Source organism: Pituophis catenifer, unplaced genomic scaffold (genome assembly GCF_029215685.1).
Source record: "Pituophis catenifer annectens isolate HBS135680 unplaced genomic scaffold, rPitCat1.0.hap2 SCAF_1, whole genome shotgun sequence".
In the NCBI taxonomy this organism is placed as follows: domain Eukaryota; kingdom Metazoa; phylum Chordata; class Lepidosauria; order Squamata; family Colubridae; genus Pituophis; species Pituophis catenifer.
In genome coordinates, this window is record NW_027256881.1 from 173176016 (window position 1) to 173190599 (window position 14584).

Below are 14584 nucleotides of genomic sequence, written 5' to 3' on the forward strand. Positions count from 1 at the left end.
CACCCAGCAAGATTCAATCAAGCCTGGTACACAGACAGCCTACAGGTTAGCTGGCCTGGACCCAGTGGTGGGATTCAGCCAGTTTGCACCACTTCGGGAGAACCGGTTGTTAACTTTGTGAGCAGTTTAGCAAACTGGTTATTGGAAGAAATCATTAGGGCAGAGAACCAGTTGTTAAATTACTTGAATCCCACCACTGCCTGGCCCCCTCTCCCCCTGGGAGTCTGACAGCCATTAGGATACTTACTTGCCCTTGCCACAGGAACATAAAGAGCAGCTCTTGCTGGGAGAGTGTCTTGTGCAGCACAGAGAGCCTCAGGCACTCAGGGAGATGCTCCATGTGCTCTCCGGGTCGGCTGCTTCTCTCCACTGCTGGTCTTGCTGGGAGAGCGTCTTGCACAGCATAGCAAAATTTAGCAGGCATGAGTCGCCTCTTGTTCTGACCTAGGCTTCCCCAAAAAGCACAAAGCAGAATCCTGGTCCCGACAAAACCCCTTTTATTAAACGAACAGTGAATTCCTCTCATTCACCTTCAGCAAAGGTTTGGCAAACAGTCTTTCAAAGATGAATTTATGACTACAGACCTTATCTATCTTAGAAAGCTGCCATGTAAATATTTTCCAAATGCAGTGCTGTGCAAGGAAAGACTTGGCAAAAAGTCTCTGAGATTCACGGACAGATCTTCACACTCCTGAAACGATCGACTGACTGAATTGTTTCCTGCAAAAGCCTATTCCTTTTGCTCCTTTTTTATTTCCTATGGGAGGGGTCATTCATCATCCACCTGTGGCCTTACTCCCAAGTTGACCCTTGTTCTTTAGCTGTTCCCTTCATCTGGCAACTCTGCGCATGCACACACTGGAAATAGGCTTCTCCGGACTCCAGGACTGGCCCATGTTCCTCCCCAACCTCCTCACTGTATGAATCTGCTGCCAGATCCACTGGCCACTGGCGGGCCATGACACCTCTTTGGGTTCAGAGTTGTACCTGTAAGTCCCATCCAGAAAGTGCTGCAGTGGAGAGAAGCAGCTGGGTTGAATGCTGCTTCTCTCTGCCATAGCACTTTCCGGATGGGACTTACAGGACCCAAAGTGGCGGCTCACACCTGCTAAATTTTGCTGCGCTGTGCAAGACATTCTCCCAGCAACAGCAGTGCTGCTCTTGCTAGGAGAGCATCTTGTGCAGCACACGAGCCTCAGGCGCTCCTGGAGATACTCCACATGCTCTCTGGGTCAGCTGCTTCTCTCTGCCACTGCTCTTGCTTGGAGAGACGGCTGCTTCTCTCCACCACAGCGCTTTCCAGATGCGATTTACAGGTCTGACTCTGAACCCAAAGCAGTGGCTCATGGTTGCTAAATTTTTCTGTGCTGTGCAAGATGCTCTCCTGGCAGGCCATTAGCAAGAGCAGGAGCGGAGAGAAGCAGCTGGGTCAAGCACATGGAACGTCTGTGTGAGTGACCAAGGCTCATCCAGCACCAAGGGCCAGGAGAAACAGCTACAAGATCTGAGATGCCGGAGATTCAACCCAGCCAGTTCGCCAAACTGCATAGAATCTTAATCGGTATGCCAGAACCGGTGCGAACCGGCATCACCCCCCCCCTCTGCCTATAGACCTTCTTTTCATTAAACTAGACATATCCAATTCCTGCAACCATTCTTCATATGTTTTAGCCTCCAGTCCCCTAATCATCTTTGTTGCTCTTCTTTGCACTCTTTCTAGAGTCTCAGTATTTTTTTAAATTGTGGCAACCAAAACTGGATACAATATTGCAAGTGAGGACTTACCAAGGCATTATTAGTACTAACACTTCAAGGGATCTTGATTCCATCCGTCTGTTAATGCAGCCTAGCTTTTTGGCAGCTGCAGCACACTGCTGTATTTAAGTGATTGTCTTCTAGGACTCCAAGATCCCTCTCGACTTGATAGCATTTCATAAATTGTTATGCAAAGTTTTAAAAATATTCTTGCTTCATATACAGTATGCTGACCACTCTGCAGTTGTTTCAGTTAGCATTTCAATAGGCCACATTTTTAATGTGGACAAAATAGCTGACGTATCTAAGGATCATAAGCAAATAAAATTCTAAGGTCTTTTTGAATTTATTTATTTATTTATTTATTTATTTATTTATTTATTTATTTATTTATTTATTTTTGAATTTGTATACCGCCCTTCTCCCTGAGGACTCAGGGCGGTGAACAGCCAAATAAAAACATCAAATACAAATATTAAAACACAGTTAAAAATATATATATAGATTTGGCCCCATTAATTAAAACGATAAACAAAACAAAACAATTAAAAAACCCTTAAAAAGAATTAAGCCAGCCCGGCTTGTTGAAAAAAGAAAGTTTTAAGGGCACGGCGGAAGGCACTGAGGTCATGGATTCTCCTTATCTCAGGGGGCAACTGATTCCAGAGGGTGGGTGCCCCCACAGAGAAGGCCCTCCCCCTGGGGGTCACCAGCCTGCATTGTTTGGCTGATGGCACCCCGAGGAGGCCCTCTCTGTGGGAGCGCACGGGTCGGTGAGAGGTCGTCGGTGGCAGTAGGCGGTCTCGAAGATAGCTAGGCCCTATGCCATGGAGCGCTTTAAAGGTGATAACCAACACCTTGAAGCGCACCCGGAAGACCACCGGGAGCCAGTGCAGTTCACGCAGGAGCGGTGTTACATGGGAGCGCCACGCTGCTCCCGTCACTACCCACGCTGCTGCGTTCTGGACCAGTTGGAGCCCCTCTTCAAGGGGAGCCCCATGTAGAGAGCATTGCAGTAATCAAGGCAAGAGGTTACGAGGGCATGAGTGACTGTGCACAGGGAATCCCGATCAAGAAAGGGCCGCAACTGGCGGATCAGGCAAACCTGATAAAAGGTCCCCCTGGTTACAGCCGTCAGATGTTCCTCCAAGGACAGCTACGTATCCAGGAGGACTCCCAGATTGTGAGCCCTCTCTGTGGGGGCCAAAGACTCGCCCCCAATAGTCAGTGATGGAGTCAACTGACCATATTGGGATGCCGGGAACCACAGCCACTCAGTCTTGGAAGGGTTGAGCTTGAGCCTGTTCCTCCCCATCCAGATCCGTACAGCCTCCAGGCACTGGGACATCACATCAAGGGCATCATTGGGGTGGCCTGGGGTGGAGATGTACAGCTGAGTATCATCAGCATACTGATGGTATCTCACCCCAAAGCCACGGATGATCTCGCCCAGCGGCTTCACATAAATGTTGAACAGGAGGGGCGAGAGGACCGACCCCTGAGGCACTCCACATATAAGAGGCCTCGAGGTCGACCTCTGCCCCCCTGCCAACACGAACTGCGACCGGTCGGAGAGAAAGGAGGAGAACCACCGTAACACGGTGCCCCCCATCCCCAACTCTTCCAACCGGTGCAGCATGATACCATGGTCGATGGTATCAAAAGCCGCTGAGAGGTCTAACAGGACCAGAACAGAGGAGCAACCCCTGTCCCGAGCCCTCCAGAGATCATCAACCAATGCGACCAATGCCGTTTCCGTGCTGTGCCCAGGCCTGAAACCAGACTGGAACGGATCCAGATAGGATGTTTCCTCCAGGAATTGCGGGAACTGTCGCGCGACCACACTCTCAACAACCTTCGCCATAAAGCGAAGGTTGGAGACAGGACGGTAGTTGGCCAATATTGCCGGATCCAGGGACGGCTTCTTGAGGAGAGGCCTCACCACCACCTCTTTCAAGGCCGCGGGGAAGTAACCCTCACTCAACGAAGCGTTGATAACACCCTGGAGCCAGCCTCGTGTAACCTCCCGGGAGGCCAGTACCAACCAGGAGGGACACGGGTCCAGTAAACATGTGGCTGCACTAAGTGTCCCCAAAATCCTGTCCACATCATCGGGAGTCACAGCATCAAACTCCTCCCAGATAACATTCTCAAGACTATTCCTCGTCACCCTGCCCTGATCTACCCAGTCAGAGTCCAAGTCCCCCCGGATCTGAGCGATTTTGTCATGCAGGTATTGTCCGAAATCCTCCGCCCTGCCTTCCAAGGGATCCTCCCGTGCTCCCAGGTGGAGCAGGGAGCGGGTTACCCTGAACAGGGCAGCCGGACGATTCCCTGATGATGCAATAGAGGCGGAAAAGTAATTAAACTTTGCCGTCTTTATTGCCACTAGGTAGGTCTTAATATGCGACCTTACCAGTGTTCGGTCAGATTCAGCGCGACTGGCCCTCCAACCGCTCTCTAGGCATCTTTTCCGGCGTTTCATCTCCCTCAGCTCCTCGGTGAACCAAGGAGCCGCGAGGGATCGACACCGGGTCAGAGGCCGCAAAGGCACGACTCGATCCAAGGCCCCACCAGCCGCCCCGTCCCAGGCAGCTACTAGGTCCTCGGCCGAGTCGTGTGCCAGATCATCAGGAATTGGCCCAAGCTCCGTCTGGAACCTATCAGGATCCATCAGGCGCCTGGGGCGGACCCATCTAATTGGGTCTGCCTCCCTGCGGCGGGGTGTAGCGGTACGAAGGTCCAGACGAAGGAGTGAGTGATCTGACCATGACAAGGGTTCCATATCTATATCCCCTATAACAAGATCACTCAACCACTGGCCAGAGACAAAAATCAAGTCTAGAGTGTGTCCCCCCCCCCCCGTGAGTGGGGCCATGAACTAACTGGGTCAGGTCCATGGCCGTCATGGAAGTCATGAACTCCCGAGCCATCCCAGATGTTTCACCAACGGATGGCAAGTTGAAATCACCCATGACCATAAGCCTGGGTGTATCAACTGCCACCGTGGCTATCACGTCGAGTAGCTCAGGCAGGGCTGCTGCCACGCGGCAGGGAGCCAGGTACGCAAGCAGCAGGCCCATCTGAACCCCATGACCCCATCTCACGAAGAGGGACTCACATCCGGCAATCTGAGGCACAGTGGTTTCCCTCGAACCAAGACCTTCTTTAATAATAACTGCCACCCCCCGTCCCTCCCCTGGGCTCTCGGTTGATGGTATGCTCTGAAACCTGGTGGGCACATCTCGACCAGAGGGACACCTCCCTCTGGTCCCAACCAGGTCTCCATAATACCTGCCAGGTCCGAATCAGATACATTTTACCGATTATTAACCAGTTGCTGATCTCTTCTTTATGCAATATTTCATTATGCTGTTTAACTGTAATTGGATGTAAACTAGTCATATATTTGAGCTGAAAGCCATGCAATTGCACATTTCTAGGAGATGCCCAGTTTTTAACATTAAACTTGAGCTTTACTAAATTCATCTCCAAATTCTTTTATATCCATCATTTTTATTACAGTCTTTTTGAATTTCCCATAGATCTTTCCAAACTGAATTGTTTCCTTTTTTTTTTTGTTTGGTATTCCATTTTCACAATTTCTATTACCATATATACTTTGGTAGAATTGCCTCTAGTCTGACTGAAACAGCTGACTTTGCTTGAATTGGATGATTTCTGCCTCATAGCATTCAGTTTTCTCTGGTATTGCTGTTATTTGTTGCTTTATGATTTCCAAAGCTTCTTCAATTTTTCTAGTGCTAAGCCAATATTCTTTCCTTCAGCTTGTCTTGATCCTTACTTTCTTCAATTTTTGTTCTTTCATGTTCTTTAAATTATTTGCATCTGATCTTGATTTTTTTTTTTTATCTTGGCCTCCAGTCTGATCTTCCACGTTGGGACTGAATATGATTTTACTTTTGGTTTTCTAATTTTGATACCCAGTTTTTCTGTAACCACCCCTGCTGTACTGTAAGCAGGCTGATTGGTCTGTTTGATAAATGTTACTTTCATCCTTCCAAGCACCTTATTCACATCCTTTATTATAGATGCCAGGTCTCAGGGACAGTACTTTCAATGCTGTCAGTCTTTATCTTTCTACTAGTAATACTCTATGTGCCATAATTTTCTCTAATGTTCAAACATTTACTTAAAGTATCTTTGCTTTGTTGGTTTTCATTTACAGTAGCAGTCCATAATGGCATGATTTTCAAACACAGTATAATTTTCTCTTGTTTGTAGTTGTTGTTCTTCCCCTAATTTTAGAGGGCTAAGCATTGGTTGTCCAGTCATAGCTCCCAAGTCCTGTTGCCCACTTGTTGACAGATGCCCAGGAACTCTTAAAATCTGATGTGGTCCTTGTTGACCTCGGTGACAACCAATCCAGTATAGGATTCTTTTTCTGTTTTCTCGCCGCATAAATGGCTTGAAGGATACATTTACTCTTCCACTTAGTTAGCTTTTCCACTAAAATGTGTCAGGCATGGGTGGCCTTTCTGTCAGCATAGATCTCAACCTCATCAGAGCATCACAAGCCCCTCACCCACAATCCACAGATGATTATCATTGGTTGCATAGTCAGTCAGATGTTTTGACTGGGTTTGGCATTTTATCTACTGCCTATAATTATTGCCACTATCTTCTCTTTCTTTTGTAACAGTCATTCTACTTCTATTTGCAGATCTTGTATTTTGTTATTTCCTCCAGTTCTTTTTTTTCTATTGTGCTGTATTCAGGAAAAGACATATTATAATCAATATTATTATTGCCAGTTATCATAGATATGTTTGAAGAATCATAGAATTATAGGTCGGGAAGGGACCTTGGAGGTGTTGCCCAAGTCTGGAGACTTTATAACATCCTGGACAAATGTCTGCCCAATATTTTCTTGAAAACTTCCAGCAATTCTGTATCCATAACTTAGGGAGGCAAGCTGTTCCACTGATTAATTCTTCTCAAGAAGTTTCCCCTTAGTTCCAGGCTAGATCTCTTTTTAATGAGCTTCTATCCATTGCTTCTTGTCCTGCCCTCTAGTGCTTTGGAGAATAAATCTTTCCCCTCTTTTCTGTGACAGTCTCCTGAAGTACTGGAAAACAGCTACCATGTTACCCCAATCCTTTTCTTTGTTAGGCTAGACATATTTAATTCCCTTAAATGTTCCTCATATGATTTATCCTGCAGACCTCTTATCTTCTTAGTTGTTCTTCTTTGAATTTTTTCTAGAGTCTCAGAACCTCTTTATAATCATGGTGACTATAACTGGATGCAGTATTCCAAGTGCAGCCTCATTGTTCAATATTAAGCGGTATTAGCACTTCTCATGTTCTTGATGCTATCTGTCTGTTGATGCAGCCCATAACAGATTTTTGGCAGACTTCCATAGGTATCGTCTCAGCCTCAGAAAGGCTAATAATCCTATGTGGATTAATTATGTTTTCATATTCATTTGAAATTGTTGTGGACCTACTAATCTCAATTAGAAAAAATGATAAATTCCATTGCATTTTTTTCAGAAATAAGAGCATATTTAAAGCAATGACTGAAAAGGGGAAAGGAATGATAAGACACCCCTGACACTTAAATTAATATGACTGGAGGTTACCGCATGTCAGGAGTTACAATATACAAAGCACTCTTCATGCAGTGCATAATAAAAATAATATTTGGTTCTCAATCCAATAATGAACAGGTTTTAGTAGCTTTATCTTCAATATTTAGTATTATCTGCAATTGTGGTGATATTTTCTGCAGCATTTTCTTTTCTTTCATTTTTTTATTAAGATGCTTGAATTTCATCATCACTTAAAAATAAAGAACATGAGAATAAACATCCAAAATAAAAATAGACTCTAAATTTTCTTTGCATAATTTTAGCTCTATCCTCAAATCTATTAACAGCTGTCAAAATTTTGATGATGAATCGTAGAAATATATAAGTAGCCGAATATTAGAAAACATTAATTACATTTAACAAAACCTAGTATATAACAACATTGTTAGAAGGGAAGCAAAATAAATATATTGGCATAAGGTTTTTTAAATTGGTCTGTGATTTTTAAGTTGGTTTATAAAGCATATGTTCAAAGGATTTGGATCATATCAAATGATTCCTGAGACCCTCAGTTTGATAGCAGACAAAACTGAAAAATTATAGCTATTATTCACTACAGAGAAGGGAATAGTAACCAAACTATTTATTTGTCCTGAAATGAAACATCTCTACCTGATGGTTTGTCTGACCACCACAGGTTTGCCAGAATACAAAAGGATAATATGACCATCAGTAATTGCAAAGTCTATGAAATTACTAGTTGCTTCAGAATCTACCATAGGCATCACCTACAAATCCAGGCGACAATTTGACGTAGGACTGACAAGGGTACTTTCTCTACATGAGGAAGAAAGCAGGTTCCTTCCAAATTCTAGATGGTTCCATTATGCCAGACCTTTAGGAAAAAAATTCAAAATACAACTGTTCATAAGGAAATTTAGTTAAGATCTATTATTTTAGGACTGTTGCTATTATTGTTGTTGGTTTTAGAATTTGAATGGAGGGTTTGTTCATTTCTAGGTACTCAGAAATCTTCTGCTTGATTCTTTTCTAGAATTTTCCCAGATATTGATGTCAAGCTGATTGGTCCATAATTTCCTGGATCCACTTTTTTCCCCCTCCTAGAAGATTGGTATTATATCAGCTTTTTCCCAATCCTCTGGTAGTACCCCTGTGCTCCAGGAGCTCTGAAAGATTTTGTTCAGAACCTTGGGATATAAACAATCTGGTCTTGATGATTGGAACTCATCTAGAATGGCTAGTGTTTTATCCAATTTTTTACCTATTTTGATCTGTATTCCTGTTCTGTCACCCACTGTGCTGCATGTGATGAACTGGGCTATTTTTTCCCTTTTGCATGAAAACAGATGCAAAGAAGAAATTAGTCAGCTCCGCTTTCTCCTTGCTACCCGTCATCATCTTGCCATCTTTTCGCATTATTGAACTAATCATTTCCTTGGCTTTTTTCTTGTTCCTTACATATTGAAAGAAACCTTTTATATATATTTTTGTTGCAAGTCTGAATTCATTCTGAGTTTTAGTCTTCCTAACTCCAGCCATGCAGATTTGGGCTATTTGCTAGTATTGTTTTAGTTATATGCCCCATTTCCATTTTTTTTTACTTGTCCTTTTTGTCTCTCAGTTTCTCAGAGAATTCTTTGTGCAACCATGCTGTGTCTTTTGTTTTTCTTGTTTGGGCCTTTAGTAATTCATTTATCAGAGCTGGAAATGGCACCCCAGGGTCTCTCCAGTGTCGGCAATGCCTGGAGCAGCCCTGGGGGGGCTCCCATCACCGACTTGGCCTGCTGGCACCGTACACAGGATGTGACATAGGCTTGGACGTCGTGTGGTAATTGGGGCCACCAGAAGGTACGAGAAACCATATTAAAGGTCCTGAAGAGACCAAAGTGCCCTGCCGCAGGATTATTATGGCACTGTGAGAGGATAAGTCCCCAGAGCGGCCCCACCGTCACATATAGACTGTCTAGGTACCACAAAAGTTCCTTGGTGAATGTCCATGGAGAGGCTGGCCCAGGGGTGAAATCTAATGTTTTTTGCTACCAGTTCTGTGGGCATGGCTTGGTGTGGCGTGGCTTGGTGGTCATGTGACAGGGTGGGCGTGGCCAGTTTGATGTCATTCATGTCACTCTGCTGTGCATGGGGCGCTTGGAGAGAGAGAGAGCAAGACAGCTTTCCAACCTCTGTTTGTGTGTGTGTGTGTGAGGGAGGGAGGGAGGGAGGGAGGGAGGGAGCGATCTGAAGCCGAGGCACCCAAACTTCTGGCAGCGGTGGGGCAGCTTCTGAGCAGCCAGCTCCACCTGACCTACTCCCTGAGTCTCGCTGTTCTCCTGCCACCCACCAACCCATCCAGCTCAAGCAGCGGCTTCCCTGCTCAGCCGCAACAAGCTATGTATCCATGGTGCCCGCACCAGCATCCCAAGAGAAGCAGAGAAGATCATCGCTTGCAAGCAGACAAGCAGAGGTAGCAAGCGTAAGCCATGCTGTGGGAAAAATGAGAGGTCCTGTTGTCCTGCAGAGCCTGCCGCTGCTTGAGCTGGGTGGTGGTGGAGGCAGGAGAATGGCGAGACTCAGGGAGTAGGTCAGGTGGAGCTGGCTGCTCAGAAGCTGCCCCGCCGCTGCCAGAAGTTTGGGTGCCTTGGCTTCAGATCGCTCCCTCCCTCCCTCCCTCCTTCCCACACACACACAAACAGAGGTTGAAGAGCTCTCTTGCTCACTCGCTCTCCAAGCACCCCATGCACAGCCCATTTGAGGAAAGGGCACGGACAGCTGGGCGCATTTGGCTGCAGAAGGAGGCGCAGTGCAATGGGGTTGTTTTGTTCACCGAGGTGGTACTTCGGGAGGGCAGGCAGATGTCTGCAGCTGACAACTATAATGAATATGTCCACCTGCCCTCCCGAAGCACCACTGCGGCGAACAAAACAACCCCATTGCTATGGATGCATAGCTTGTCAGAGATGAGCAGGGAAGCCACTGCTTGAGTGGGGGTGGGGCAGTAACCTGCTAGCTCCTTCCCCGCAGCCCTGCTATGCTTGCCTGCCTCCACCTGGACTTCTGCTTGCCTGCCTTCACAAGTTGGCCACCAGGACACCAGGAAGGCAGCATGGAAGGCAGGCAAGCATGGCAGGACTGCGGGCCGTGGATCGGTTCAGGGGCGTGACCCCCCAGCCATTGCTCCCGGTTCGACGAACTAGCCTCAATCTCCGCTACCTACTCCCCCAAGCTGGTCCGAACCGGAAGCATTTCACCCCTGGGCAGGCCTCACCTCTTCCTTCTGTTTCTCTACCCAAGCATTGTGCCACTGCACTTCCCTTATCTGAGCCTGTAAGTCCATTGGCTCCTGAACCACTGAGAAGGACTCTACGGGCAGAACTGTCTGGGGTGGGAGCTGGTCTTTGGTGCGGGAGTACTCCGATTTTTGTGAGAGTACATCCACCCTTTGGTTGCATCCACTTGGAATGTAGGTGATGTGGAAATTGAACCTGGCAAAGAAGAGGGACCACCGAATCTGGTGTTGGTTCAATTTCTGGGTGGTCTGCAGGAACTCCAGGTTTTTGTGGTCCATCCAAACTTCAATTTGATATCGGGCCCCCTTCAAATGATGTCTCCAGGCCTCAAACGCCACCTTAATGGCCAGTAACTCCTTCTCCCAGATGGTATAGTTGCATTCGGAAGAATTGAGCTTCTGCGAATAATACGTGCAGGGGAAGAGGTATTGCCATGTGAGCCTGGAGTAACACCACTCTGACAGCAATATCGGACACATCCACTACCACTACAAATGGACCGTGGGGGTCAGGATGGTTCAAGATGGGCTCTTCCTTGAATGCCTGCTTCAAGGCCTGGAACGCCTGTTGCTCGGGGGTACTCCACCGAAATGGGACCTTTTTCTTTTTCTTTTTCTTTTTATTAAAAAGTTTTATCAAATATTACAACAATTTTTTCCCCGTCCCTCCTCCCCCCCTTCCCTCCTCCCCCCTTCCCTCCTCCCCCCACCACCCATCCCCCATCCCCCCTCTCCCTCTAACTCCCCTCTCCCCACCCCGGACTTCCCAGAGCAAATACAGGGTGTAATATTTAACAAACATAAACTAAAATATGCTAACTTTCTGTAGGCTCTTAATTCCCTCTTGCTCTTTAACTCCCCTTTCAACTAACAAAACATAATTCAAAAAGAAAAAGTTGATTTCATTCATAAGCTATTTGAAGCTTTTTAGTCCGATATTTGTTCTGAATATAGTCAATCCATCTTCTCCATTCCGATGTATATCTTTCATTTGAATGGTCCTTCAAATACGCTGAAATTTTGGCCATCTCTGCTAAATTCACTACTTTTAATGTCCATTCTTCAATAGTAGGCAAGTCTTCCTTCTTCCAATACTGCGCCACCAAAAGTCTGGCTGCTGTGATTAAATTTAAAATCAACTTAGTCTCTATAACAGTACAATCTGTAATTATACCTAACAAGAAGAACTGTGGAGTAAATTTTATCTTCTTTTTGAGAATATTTTGAATAATCCACCATATTTTTATCCAAAATGCCTTAATTTTTTTACATGTCCACCATATATGATAATACATGGCATCATCACATTCACATCTCCAACACTTGGGTTGCACACTTGGATACATACAGGCTAGCTTTTTAGGATCTAGATGCCATCTATAAAACATTTTATAAAAATTCTCTCTTAAGTTTTGGGCTTGCATAAACTTCACATTTCTAACCCATATTTTTTCCCACGTTTCCATCATTATTGGTTCTTCAATATTTTGTGCCCGCTTTATCATACAGTCCTTAACTAACTCCGTTTCCAAATCTATTTCTACCAATGCATTATACAACCTTTTTATATGCATTTGACTCTGATCTCTAATCTGTTTTACCAAGTTCTCCTCATTTTGCAAAATACCAATTTTCTGATCTTCTCTCCATCTAGCTTGCAACTGTACATATTGAAACCATGTTTGAATTATCCTTTCTTCTCTTAGTTGATTCAAAGATTTTAGTTTTAGTATACCTCTTTCCTTGTTAAGAAGCTCTTTGTATGTAATCACATCTTGTTTTTGCTCTACACTTACTGTATATTCTCTATTGCGTGTCTGGGTATTGCCCACATTGGTAACTTCTCATTTAGTTTATACTTATACTTTTTCCAAACACGCAATAAAGCATTCCTTAATATGTGACTTTTAAAAGTCTTATCCACTTTCTTATCATATAGTAAATAAGCATGCCACCCGTAAACCAAATCATATCCCTCAATATTCAATATTCTTTCTTCTGTTGAGTTCATCCAATCACTCATTGCTGATAGGGCAGCTGCCTCATAATATAGTCTTAAGTTGGGCATTTTGAGACCTTCTCTTTCACGTATATCCTGCATTATTTTTTGTTTTATTCTCGGTCTCTTCCCTGCCCAGACAAAATTATTAATACCCTTCTGCCATATCTTCAAATTTTCATCTTTTTTAAGTATTGGTATCATTTGAAAAAGAAACAAAAACTTAGGCAAAACATTCATTTTTACTGCTGCTATTCTTCCTAACAAGGATAATTGTAATTTTTTCCAATTTTCCATCTCTCTCTGTATTTTTTGCAACAACGGATCATAGTTATGTGTGAATAATTTCGCATTTGATGTCATAATATAAACCCCCAAATACTTAACTTTTTTTACTATTTCAAATCCTGTTAATCTTTCTAATTCATCTTTTTGATTTGTAGTCATGTTTTTAGTTATTATCTTCATTTTCCCTGCATTTATTTTAAATCCAGATACTTGCCCATATTGCTTAATTATATCCATTAAACCTATAACCGACTGTAATGGTTGGGTTAAAGTAACAACCAAATCATCTGCGAATGCTCGTACTCTGTAATCATACTGCCTAATTTTAATTCAACGATGCCCTTCCCAACGATGCCCTTGAAGTGATGTCCCGGAGCCTGGAGGCCGTACGGATCTGGATGGGGAGGAACAGGCTCAGGCTCAACCCATCCAAGACCGAGTGGCTGTGGTTTCCGACGTCCCGATATAGTCAGTTGACGCCATCACTGACTATTGGGGGCGAATCATTGGCCCCCACGGAGAGGGCTCACAACTTGGGCGTCCTCCTGGATTCACGGCTGTCTTTAGAAGAGCACTTGACGGCCGTGACCGGGAGGATTTTTCATCAGGTTCGCCTGATTCGCCAGTTGCATCCCTTTCTGGATCGGGATTCGTTACGCACGGTCACTCATGCCCTCGTCACCTCCCGCCTGGACTATTGCAATGCTGTCTACATGGGGCTCCCCTTGAGGAACACCCGGAGGCTCCAACTGGCGCAGAGTGCGGCCGCGTGGGTGGTTATGGGAGCGACATGGCGCTCCCATGTAACACCTCTCCTGCACGAGCTGCACTGGCTCCCGGTGGTCTTCCGGGTGCGCTTCAAGGTTTTGGTTACCACCTTCAAAGCGCTCCATGACTTAGGACCTGGTTATCTACGGGACCACCTACTACCACCAATAGCCTCCCACCGGCCAGTACGCTCTCATAGAGAGGGACTCCTCCGGGTGCCGTCAGCCAAACAGTGTCGACTGGCAGCCCCTAGGGGGAGAGCCTTCTCTGTGGGGGCACCTACCATCTGGAATGAGCTCCCCCCGGAGATACGGAGGATCCCAGATCTGCGCACCTTCCGCCGCGCTGTGAAGACCTTTTTATTCCATCAGGCGGGCTTGGCCTAATCTCTTCCCTTTTTTAAATATGTAAATTTTAATCTGTTTTTAAATTATTGGGGTGTTTTAATCTGTCTGGGCCAAAATGATTTAATTTGATTTTATCTGGTTTTTAAATTTTTTGTATCTATGTATTTTATTGTTGGCTGTTCACCGCCCTGAGTCCTTTGGGAGGAGGGCGGTATACAAATCAAATAAACTAAACTAAACTAAACTAAACTAAACTAAACTAAACTAAACTAAACTAAACTAAACTAAACTAAACTAAACTAAACTAAACTAAACTAAACTAAACTAAATTCCATTCATTTTGTCTGACCCATGTATCTTACTCAACAAAAATTCCAAAGTCAAGATGAACAATAATGGAGACAAGGGACATCCTTGTCTTGTTCCTTTTTCTATATTAAAAGTATCTGTTAAACTACCATTAATTATTATTTGAGCTGTTTGTTTCTGATATATTGCCTTAATAGATTGTGTAAAATATTCTCCAAACTGCATCTTTTCTATTATTTTCAATAAGAAATGCCAATTCA